Source organism: Ornithorhynchus anatinus, unplaced genomic scaffold, assembly GCF_004115215.2.
Source record: "Ornithorhynchus anatinus isolate Pmale09 unplaced genomic scaffold, mOrnAna1.pri.v4 scaffold_532_arrow_ctg1, whole genome shotgun sequence".
In the NCBI taxonomy this organism is placed as follows: domain Eukaryota; kingdom Metazoa; phylum Chordata; class Mammalia; order Monotremata; family Ornithorhynchidae; genus Ornithorhynchus; species Ornithorhynchus anatinus.
In genome coordinates this window covers 16780-27888 of record NW_024396855.1, presented here as the reverse complement: position 1 = coordinate 27888, position 11109 = coordinate 16780, and the positions used below count along the sequence as shown (strand labels likewise).

The following is an 11109-nucleotide window of genomic DNA, read 5'->3' as shown; positions in this document are numbered from 1 at the left end:
GAGAGCCATCACCCGACCGATATGAGGAGGGAGGGCGTTCCGGGCCAGAGGTGGGATGTGGGCCGGCGGTCGGCGGCGAGATAGACCGGACGGAGGTACAGTGAGAAGGTCACCGTCGGAGGAAGGAAGTGTGCGGGCTGGGGTGTCGTAGGAGAGTAGTGAGGTGAGGTAGGAGGGGGGTGATAACGATAACGATGGTCTCGTTAAGCGCTCACTGCGTCCCAGGCACTCTACTAAGCGCCGGGGCGGATATGAGCAAATCCCGTTGGACACGGTCCCTGTCCCACCTGGGCCTCACAGTCTCGATCCCCATTTTTACAGATGAGGTAACTGAGGCGGAGAGAAGCTAAAAGTGACGCGCGCGAGGTCACGCAGCAGACAGGTGGCGGAGCTGGGATTAGAACCCACGAGGTATCGCCTCATTCCTCTCCAAACTCTCCTTGCCGCTCTCCAATCTGGCCCCCGCCCCCTTCCCGCCACCGAAAACGCCTTCTCGGGGGTCACCGAGGGGCTCCCATTTGCCGGATCTACTGGCTTCTACTCCATCCCGATCTTCCCCAATTCCTCAGCAGCCTTTGATAGTGTGGACCATCCCCCCCCCCCCCCCCCCGGAAACACTACCCAACTTTGGCTTCACTGACTCTGTCCTCTCCCGCTTCTCCTCCCATCTCTCTGGCCACTCATTCGCCGTCTCTTTCGCGGGCTCCTCCTCTTCCTCCCGCCCCCTAACCGTGGGGGTCCCTCGAGGCTCAGTTCCGGCTCCCCTCCTAGTCTCCATCTCTGACCGATTATTCAATTATCTATTCGGCTGTTTCTTGACTCACCTCTCTCATTCGACCCACACGGTCGGCCCGTCACCAAATCCTGTCCGTTCGACCTTCCCAACGTGACTGAAATCTGCCCTTTCCCCTCCATCCAAACTGCCCGGGGCGCCCAGACGGGGGCTACGGGAACGGGGCATTAGTTGCACGGGATCGAGAGAGGTCTCTCTGGGTACGGTAGAGACGGTGGCAGGTTTGTGGACCGCGGGGAAGGGAGCCCTTACCGAGCGAGAGATGGAGGAGAGCGGAGTCCTTAATGAGCGAGGGACTGAAGAAAGGGGAGAAGAGAGGGATCGGGTGTTTCTTCGGTGAGAGGGAATCAATCGAGAGTATTTATCGAGCAGCCGCTGTGCGCGCAGCACGGCATTAATGAACGGGGAGAGGACGACAGCGTAAACAAACACGCTTCCTGCCCTCGGGGGATTTTTTAATCTAGCCGGGGAGACAAAAGAAAATATTTTACAGACAGGAGAAAGGAGGAGTCGTTTTTAACGGGATAGATAAGATATTCCCACGTACCCCATTCCGGAGGAGGGGGGACTGCCGTGTCTGCCGGGGCCGAGCACTGGAGTAAGTACAAGATAATCGTGTCGGACGCGGTCCTCGGCCCACACGGGGCCCACGGTCTAAGAGGGAAGGAGACCAGGTACCGAATCCCCATTCTACAGATGAGGAAACTGAGGGCCAGAAGAGTGAAGTGACTTGCCCAAAGTGACAGAGCAAGCAAGTGGCAGAGTGGGATTAGAACCCCGGGCCTCTGACTCCCAGGCCCGGGCTACTGCCCCTAGGCTACACCGCTCCCCGATAAAATCCAGAGTTAGCATCGCCCGCTGACGGCCCAAGCGGCCCGGGACCTACGAGTCCCACCCAACATTACATCCGACCGCTCCTGGAAAATCGATTCCTTCCCCCCCACCCCCCCCCCCCCCGCCTCCTTCCCTCCTGTCCCTCCTTTCCCACTCTGCCCTGTCCCGAGCAATTCTCCTCCCCACTCGGACTCCTGACTCAGTCCGTCTCTGGCCGACCTCTTCCAACCCTCTTCCTTTTAAAACGAAAACAAAAAAACGATTTAAAAAAACCAGTGATCTGGTGCCTTACTCAAGGCGGGCGGATAGGATCTCGGGACTCTGGGGTTCGGAGCAGCAGCCAGCAGAGTCGCCAAAGAGACGGGGTGGGGTTAAGCCCCGCAACTTGGAGAGAGGAGGGAGAGGAGAGGAAGGAGGGTAGAAGTTTGAAGATTGAATCTAGAAGACTCTAGAAGAATCTAGAAGACCGAAGCCCCAAGGGGACGAGGAGCCAACCGGCAACTGAGGCCGGGGGGGGGGGGGGGGGCGGGGGGGAGGCCGTCCAAGTCCGCGAAGCCCAGGCCTCAAGGAATGGAGACTGGCGTCAGACGGAGCTTGCCGGCTACGGCCACGGTCCGCGGTTTGAGAAGGGCGCCGCACGGGCGCATCCGCTAAAACAGCGGCAAGAGTGAAAGGAAAATCTGAGAGCTAGAGCCGGGCGGGGGGGCTGCCAGGTGGGGGAACTGGACCGGAAAAGTCCCCGGGAGGAATGAGAGAGGAAGGGAAGCAGAAAGACTGAGGGGACGAGGGAGGCGGGGAGGAATCTTCAGTGTAGCTTTCACTTATCTCTAGGGCACGGTCATCAGGTCGGGGCTGGTTGGGGAACAGGAAACTAAGGAGCGCTCCGTAGAGGGCTCTGCACACAGCGAGCGCTCGATAAACACGATCTGAACGGAACTGAAATGACATCTAAGTTCCGGGGCGGGGGGGGGGGGGGGGCGGAGTATCCTGCAATACAGCGATCCAGAAGCCACGCACGTTCTTGGGGTGTTCTTGCGTTCCCAAGCGCTTAGGTCGGCACCGATGTGCCGACGTGGCAGGCGGGGAGATGGAACCTGGAGAGATTAGACAGTCGCCTGGGAAGATCAGAGATTCCCCCGGAAAGGCCTCTTGGACGAACCGTGACGGCAGATGGAATCTGAAGACGGAAGGGGCTGCGGCCGGTCAGATTTGGACAGAGAGGGAGCTCCGTGCCAGAGAAACAGGGCGAGCAAGGGGACAGAGACGGGGGAGAGAGGAGGATGCGATGCAGTGGGTAGGTTATCTTGAGAGGAAGGGAAGACGAGAGCTGGGGTATACTGGGAGAGGGGAGGGGATAGGTGGGAGGGAGTGCCTTGAGGGCCCGAGATCAATCCGTCAGATTTATCGAGCGCCTGTCGCGCGCGGAGCACCGCACTGAGCGCTCGGGAGAGTACACCGCGACGGAGTCGGCAGACAAAGATCACTCCTCCCAAGGAGCTCGGGGTCCAGAAGGGGAGGCGGACAATAAAGTCAATCACGGACCTGTACGGATATGCCGGGGGGCTGAGGATGGGGTGACTAAAGGGGGCCGGGGGGTCGCGGAAGGGAGTGGGAGGAGAGGAAAGGAGGGCTTAATCAGGGCGCTCTTCTCGGAGGCGATGTGTTTTTACTAAATGAGCAGTAAGTCCCACCCGACGTTACATCCGACTGCCACTGGAAAATCAGTTCCTTTCCCACCTCTCCTTCCCTTAACGAATACCCCTCGTTAAATACGTGATAAGTGCCTTATTAAGGCCCCGAGGGTGGGGGAGAGCGACGGTCTGTCGCGCACGAAGGGGGAGGGGGCCCAGGACAGAGGCAGGACGTGCGTGAGGGATCGGCGGCGACACGGACGAGACGGAGGTACGGAGAGCAGGTTGGCATCAGAGGAGCGGAGTGCGCAAAGCTGGGCTGTAGTAGGAAATCGGCAAGGTAAGGTAGGAGGGGGCGAGGTCGGCGAGCGCTTCAAAGCCGGTGGTAAGGGGTTTCTGTTTGACGAGGAGGTGGATGGGCAACCCCCGGAGGTCCTCGAGGAGTGGGGAAACGTGGACCGAAAGGTCTCGTAGAAAAATGTGATCCGGGCGGCAGAGTGAGGTACGGAATGGAGTGGGGGGAGATCGGAGATCAGGGAGGGCGGCGAGGAGGCCGAGGCAGCGATCGGGGCGTGGGAGGATGAGGGCTTGGATCGACGTGGTGCCATTTTGGCTGGAGAGGAGAGGGTGGATCGCAACCGCGTGGCGAAGGTGGAACTGACAGGATTTCGGGGACAGGCCGGATACGCGGGCTGAACGAGAGCCACGGGTTGAGGATAATGCCAGGGTTACGGGCCTGTGAGACACGGAGGGTGGCGGCGCCGTCTGCGGCGATGGGGAAGTCGGCGGCGGGGGCAGGGTTCGGGTGGGACGACGAGGAGTTCTGTTTAGGACACGTTAAGTTCGAGGGGGTGGCGGGACATCCGAGTAGAGATGACCCGAAGGCCGGAGGAAACGTGAGACCGCAGAGAAGGAGAGAGGTCAAGGCCGGAGAGGTAGATGTGGGAATCGTGCACGTAGAGATGGCAGTTGAAGCCACGGGAGCGAATGAGTTTTCCAAGGGGGTGGGTGTAGGCGGAGACGGGCGTAGAACCGGGCCTGAGGGACTCCCACGGCCGAGGAGGACCCCGCCCAAGAGACTGAGAAGGTGCGGCAAGGGAGGTAGGAGGAGAATCAGGAGGGGACGGCGTCAGCGAGGCCGAGGATGGATAACGTTTCCGGGCGAAGGGGGCGGTCGACGGTGTCAGAGGCAGCCGGGAGACGGAGGAGGATTAGGGTGGAGTGGATGCTCTTGGATCTGACAGAAAGGAGAGCCGAAAGCCAGCGGTCTTGAGTTTCCGTCGGATGTGGAGAGGAACGGGCTCTCGGTGGAGGTTATTCTGGGCGCGAAATAGCGTTAGAAATAGAAAAACGGCCTGGACTGGGGTGGATTAAGAGAGCGGGTGGGAGACCTCCCGGGGAGAAACAGCTGGGAAGAAGGAGAGTAGAGGGGGATGGGGTGGCCAACGGTGAGGGGTGCGGAGAGCGGTGAAGGGGCAAGGACTTCTATTTCCGAGGTTTTTAATTTTACCACCAAAGTAGTCGAGAGGACATCGAGGGGTGAGGGCGGGGAGGAGGGAGGGAGGCACTGGAACTTCAGAAGATTAAAAAGGAGTGAGAGCGGAGATCAAATGATAAAAAGAGGAGTCAGTGAATTGCAATCCTAACAGAGCAACACCCAAGTGCTGCGGGTGGAAGAGGGGATGGGACGGCCAGGGAAGTGGGTATCATGCCTAATGAACAAACACAGAAACAGAGAGGTATTGAGATAGAGCCTCCGACTAAAACCGACAAAGGAAGGAGGCACCAAAAAGCAAAGAGAGAACATCTGATCGGAGGTGACTGTGTTTGACTGGTGAACTAAACCAATATTTGTTGAGCTCCGTCTAAAACCTACTCTCTCCTCTTTATCTTTCCCCACCGAAAGCAGTGGGGAGGACAGGATTTTCAACTTTACCAAGCAACGATAATGGTCACTCTAGCTGTCAGTGGAACTGGGGAGATCCAGGCACCGTCACTGAATCCCCTGGCTCCTCGATCTCATTAAAAAAAACACCACGAAACGAAACCCAAACAACAACGGAAAAGAAAGAAGGTTTCAAAGCCACTTCACCCAATAAAATCTTTTAAAGTGATCCGGCCAAGCTGTTATAATGGACTCCAGCTGGTCCCGATGGGATTGATAAGGGATGTCAAGGAAAGCTGAATGTCAACGTGCTGCTTAATTTGTTAGGCCTCATCTCCGAGATGAGGGTGCTAGGCGTAAGCGCTCCGGAACTAGCCTCACCTCAGTAAAAGGGGAAGCCACGGGCAAGGAAGAGGATAGAAGGAGCCACCGCGGTAACTCATCCCCGTGGAGATCCCTGACCACTGAACCTGGAAATCCACGGAGTTCCCGGGGATTCAACCGGCGGCCGGGCCGAACGATGAAAAGTAGAGCACGTGAAGGCTCTCCGAGCGATTCTCCCCCGATTAGACCGTAAGCCCGTCGATGGGCAGGGATCGTCTCCATCCGTTGCCGAATTGTACACTCCAGGGGCCTGGTACGGGGCTCTGCACGTAGTAAGCGCTCAATAAATACCATCGGATGAATGAATGAATGAATGAATGAATGAATGAGGGATGCCACCCGGAAGCGAGTCGACATCCTTCGCTTTTATTTTTCTTCTTATTTTTAGGCTTTAATGCTGCTGCTCCGTGGCGGGTTCCGAAGTCGCGTCTCTTCTCTGGGCCTCAGTCACCTCACCACTAAAGTGGGGACTGAGACCGAGAGCCCCGCATGGGGCAGGGGCTGCGTCCAGCTCGATTTGCTCGTATCCTCCCCGGTGGATAACGTCGTCATTTTTCAGCTGCCGGGACAGGCCGAAGAGGAGTGAGACGCGGCCAGCTCTCCCCGTCACGACGGTGCGACTCGTTGCCTTGGGGGAAGCAAGAGACGGGCAGAGGGGAGCCTCGGGAGGCCTGGGACCGCCCAGGGGGTCTTGAAGCCCGGAAAAAGCCCCCAGGCCACAGCTCTCCCCATCTTCGAAACCCTTCTGAAATCCCACCTCCACCGCGAGGCGTTTCCCCGGTGAACTTTTCCCGTCCCAATAGGTCGCATTCTCCCAGTCGCCGCCTCACAATATACACTCCCACGCTTATAAAGTCACAATTAGGCGTAGCACTCTACTATTCGACATTACTATATAAGTAATAGGAGTGATGATAATGAGTATAAGTACTATGTGCTCATCCACATATCCAGTTATACCTCTCCTCTTCCTCCTACCTGTCATTAATTCGGTGTCTCCCTCCCCCGACGGAGGGTAAGCCCTTTACAGGCAGGGACTGGTTCTTCTAACTCCAATGTCCCGTCCCCGTCGAGCGATCGATCGTGTTTATTGAGCACTTACCGAGTGCGGAGCCCTCTACTAAGCACTTGGGAGAGTACGACGTAACAGAGGCGGTAGACACGTTCCCTGCCCACAGCCAGCTTACCAGCCGGTCCGGAGGGCGCTTGCCGTCCAGAGTGATAACGAGAATGACGACGATGATCATCGTGATCTTTGTCAGGCACTTAATATGTGCCAACCCCTTGTTCTAAGCCCCGGGGTAGATACAAGGTAATCGGGCTGGACGCGGTCCCCGTCCCACGTGGGGTTCACCGTCTTAATCCCCATTTTCCAGATGAGGTGACCGAGGCACAGAGGAGTTAAGTGACTTACGCAGGGTCGCCCAGCGGACAGGTGGCAGAGCGGGGATTAGAACCCACATCCTCCGACTCCCAGGCCCGGGCTCTCTCCGCTAGCCCACGCCCCAACCCCACCAGGCCCCGGCGAAGCCTCCTTTCGGCTCTGCGACATTCACAAACCCTCCCCGTGCGATGCCCCGGACACCGGTCGACCGTCCGGGACCCCGCGAACCCTCTCTCTCCTATTAATGTCTCTCGTCAGAGCAAAGGACAGGACTTGGCGCAGGTGGTGATTTCAGAAGCATTTTTCCGTCTGATTCGACGATTTGGAGTATTTGGGAGGCGGCGTGGCTGAGTGGAAAGACGTCGCGGCCGTCCATCGGGAGACCCGCGGTGCTACTCCTGGCTCTGTCACTTGGCTGCTGGGTGATCTTAGGCAAGTCGCTTAACCTACCTGGGCTTCAATTTCCCCATCTGTAAAATGGGTATAATACCTGCTCTCCCTCCCTCTTCTCTCCCTCCCACGTGCAACGGAGACCGCATCCGACCTGACTGCCTTGGACCTATCCCGATGCTTAACACGGTGCTCGGTGATTGATAAGTACCGTTATTATCATTATTAATGATGATAATAACTATCAACGGGAAATCTGAAACACAGATACACGTGCCCCTAGTCGCATAAAGCTTAGGTTTTCTAAGCCTGATGCTCAAATGATGCTCTCACTCTTTGACACAGGGATTCCAGCTCTGTCTAACTGTACCACTGTGACAGCAACTTAAGCAAATATACCCCTGGACACCACATACGAAAACTAAAACTCCGTGCGCCGCACCGACATATTCCCGGCTCTACGCAAACACCGGTGTGAATCCGACTCGGACGTTGGGTGACGGGGGGGGGGGGGGGGGGACGACACACCGAAGCGTAGACTCCTAAAAAGGCGCGTGTACGTTTCCCCCGACAGACGACAAAGGAGCAGACACAAGCAAAAATCTGCCTTTCACTCAGGTTCGACGGGTCCCTCTTACATTACACCGTGCCCCGGAGGTCGACAATTTAGCCTCTTGGGGGTGGACCTTCCGTCAAAGAGGTCAAATTTAGGACTAGACCGAGAGCGCGGTTAGGACAATTTCGGCACGCCTCGGGAGCGAGCTGTTTCCAGAACACAGTCTTGCAGGTACTGCGATAAATCCAGACGGGAAGCCGGTGAAGACCGCCGTGGATGCTAAAATATTCAAGCAGTCTTTGGACTCATGCCTCGGTCGGTTTCTGAAAATTACACCCCGAGTATCAACGTTGTAATCCAGCATCAACCGTCCCACAGACGCGACGCCATAGAGAGGGTATCGGTTCTTCCATCCAGGCTGGATGCCCTTCGCTCTCCCCAGATGACCCAGGTACTAAATCGAGTATAGATGAATAATCTAGCACCAGGCGTGCAGTGATACTGTGAGCAGCGATGCTAGCGATATAAAGTCAAACAAGAAGTTAAAAGTACAGGTACATGAAGAAATTCAATACGGTGCCGTACTGTGCAGTTTGCGTTTCCCTTACCTACGTAGTATCTCAAACAAAGGCTCATTTTCAACCCTTTTTTTTTTTTTTTTCCTTTTTTCAAAAGAGGACTCAAGGATGATTCTGTTTGGGTGAGGTTTCCTCTTTCAAACTTCCCCCTTCTCCCCCCCCGGATTGTTTCCCTATTTTCCCGCACGCTTCCCCCCTCCTTTGTCCTCCCGATCCACCCAGCCCAGCTTCGCCATTCCTCCCTAGTCCCTGGGTGTTCCCTCCCCCTCCCCCTCTCCTTTTTTAATAATAATGATGATGATGTTGGTATTTGTTAAGCGCTTACCATGTGCCAAGCACGAAGCGCCGGGGTAGATGCGGGGTGATCAGGTCGTCCCACGGGAGGCTCACAGCCTTCATCCCCATTTCGCAGATGAGGGAACCGAGGCCCCGAGAAGCGAAGCGACTGGCCCAAAGTCACCCGGCGGACGGGTGGCGGAGTCGGGATCGGAACCCACGACCTCTGACTCCCGGGCCCGGGCTCCTTCCACCGAGACACGCCGCTTCTCCTTTCTTCGGCAGCGACGTGTACAGAGCCGGGCCGGTTCCTTCTCCGCCACCGAGTCCTCCTTAGCGGTGGGGGTCGAGGCAGGTGGGACGGGAGAAGGGCAGGGAGATCCCGGCCCGGCCGTCGACTTACCGTTAATCTCGCGGAGACGTTGGGAGAGATTTCGTGTTCCACGTTGCTCTCCGCTGCCCGTGTGCCGCGCGGCGGCGACGGCCTCGAACGGCATTTCAAGTCACCCGTCATCCCTCCGATCTTTTACCGGGGCAACTCGTACTGGAGTTCATTTGGGAGCCAGGGCAGACAACCCTTCCGCATGTGCCTGGCATTTATTCCGAGGGAGACTCTCTGGGCCAGGGCCTGTCCCGAAGACGTGTAAGGAAAACACGCGGAGCCTTTTGGAAAAGTGAGACTTGCTCCCTCGTATCGGATGCGCGGAGACCTGCGGGTAAATGCTGTCGAGTGAATTACGATGGGCGTAACCAGGGAAAAAAAAGAGGACTGACTGGGAATGGGCCGGTGTGGAGGTGCCGATAAACCCAGGATCAGCCCGATTTGCCTTTTTTTAATCGACGAAAGGCCACCCAGGAGGCCGGTACCCAGACAGCAAGCTCCGGACAGGAGAAGCGTGGCTTCCTCTCTGCCGAGAAGCATTCAGTCGGGGTCGGGGTGCTGGTTGGCGGTCGGCGGTATTTACCGAGCGCTCGCTGCCCGCAGGACGCTGCACTAAGCGCTGGGGGAAGGACAACGCGAGAGCGTGGGTGGACGCGATCCCCGCCCCCGGACGGCCTTCCGGTCTCCAGGGAGAGCTCGCGGATCACAGTATGTTCCTGTACACGGTAAGAGGAACAGGCGAAAAGGCTTGAGCGGAGGTGGATGGCCCACCTCAGCCCCGTGCCGGGTTTTTTTTATGTGAATATCGGCCGACGATTTCACAGCCCAAACACAGATCCCCTCAAGAGTCATCTGGCCTCGGTCACCTCATCCGTAAAATGGGGAGTCAATCCTCCTCCTCCCGCCAGTTCAGAGCGGGAGCTCTGCGTGAGACAGGGGCCGTGTCCGACCCGATCGTCTCGTCCCTAACTCCGGCGGTCAGAACGGTGCCGGACCCGAGGAGAGGGAGCTCTTAACGGATAGCACTGAAAAGCCCCAAAACCCCACTCCGTCCCAATCCTCCTTGACCCGCTACGTTAACGGGCGTCGCCAAGGAAGCAGATGAAGTCGTCAAGGCGGGATCGTCATCCCTTCCTCCGACCGCGGCCTCCCGACCTGCTCTCTTCCCTGCTTCTCTGTCGAACTGCTCCTCTCTCCATAGGGAGACCGCTCATCCGTAGACCCCCCGTCCGCTTATCCCAGGCCATTAGGCTCCATTTATTGCTCCTACTAACGATAATGATGGCATCTGTTAAGCGCTTACTATGTGCCAAGCACTGGGGGAGACAGAAGGCGATCAGGCTGTCCCACGCGGGGCTCACAGTCCTCATCCCCATTTTCCAGACGAGGTGCCGGAGGCCCGGGGAAGTTAAGCGGCCCGCCCGAGGTCGCACAGCGGACGAGTGGCGGAGGCGGGATTGGAACCCAGATCCTCCGACTCCCCAGCCCGGGCTCTTGCCACGGAGCCAGGCCGCTCCTCTGTTTGAACTCCTTATCCAACCTCCCCTCTCCCGCTCGCACAAATCCACACCTCCCGCCGCCTCCGTCCCGGACCGAACCCCGCCCCCCCCCCCGTCCCTCTTCCTCCGCGTCTCTCGGTCCTGAAGATTCTGACCAGGATGCCGGGTTTTCAAAATTGAAAGCAGCAGGGGTGTGCTTTTCATACGGCTTTGAAGGTGGGGAGAGCGATCCGTCAGCTAGAAAGGGGGAGGGAGTCCCGGGCCAGAGGCAGGATGTGGGCCAGGGGTTGGTGGCGAGACAGACCAGACGGAGCTGGGTCGGTGTCCGGGGAGCGGAGCCGACGGGCTGGGTCGTGGCGGGAAATCGGCGCGACGCGAAGGAAAGAACGTCTGAGGAAGATCGTCCGGGCGGGAGAGGGGAGAGATCGGCGGCAGGGGGAGGCCGACGGAGCGGTCGAGTCGGGCTACGGCCGAGTCCGGCATCGGCGTAGGGGCGGTTTGGCTGAGCGAGGAAGAG

General features: G+C 57.9%; 1 long non-coding RNA gene across 1 annotated transcript; it reads left to right on the top strand.

Moving 5' to 3' along the window:
• Positions 1-5934: 5934 nt before the first annotated feature.
• Positions 5935-8884, top strand: LOC114808919. Its single transcript, XR_003756681.2, has 4 exons — positions 5935-6141; positions 7170-8308; positions 8533-8557; positions 8848-8884. It is a non-coding gene; the product is annotated as an uncharacterized LOC114808919 (long non-coding RNA).
• The last annotated feature ends 2225 nt before the right edge of the window (positions 8885-11109 follow it).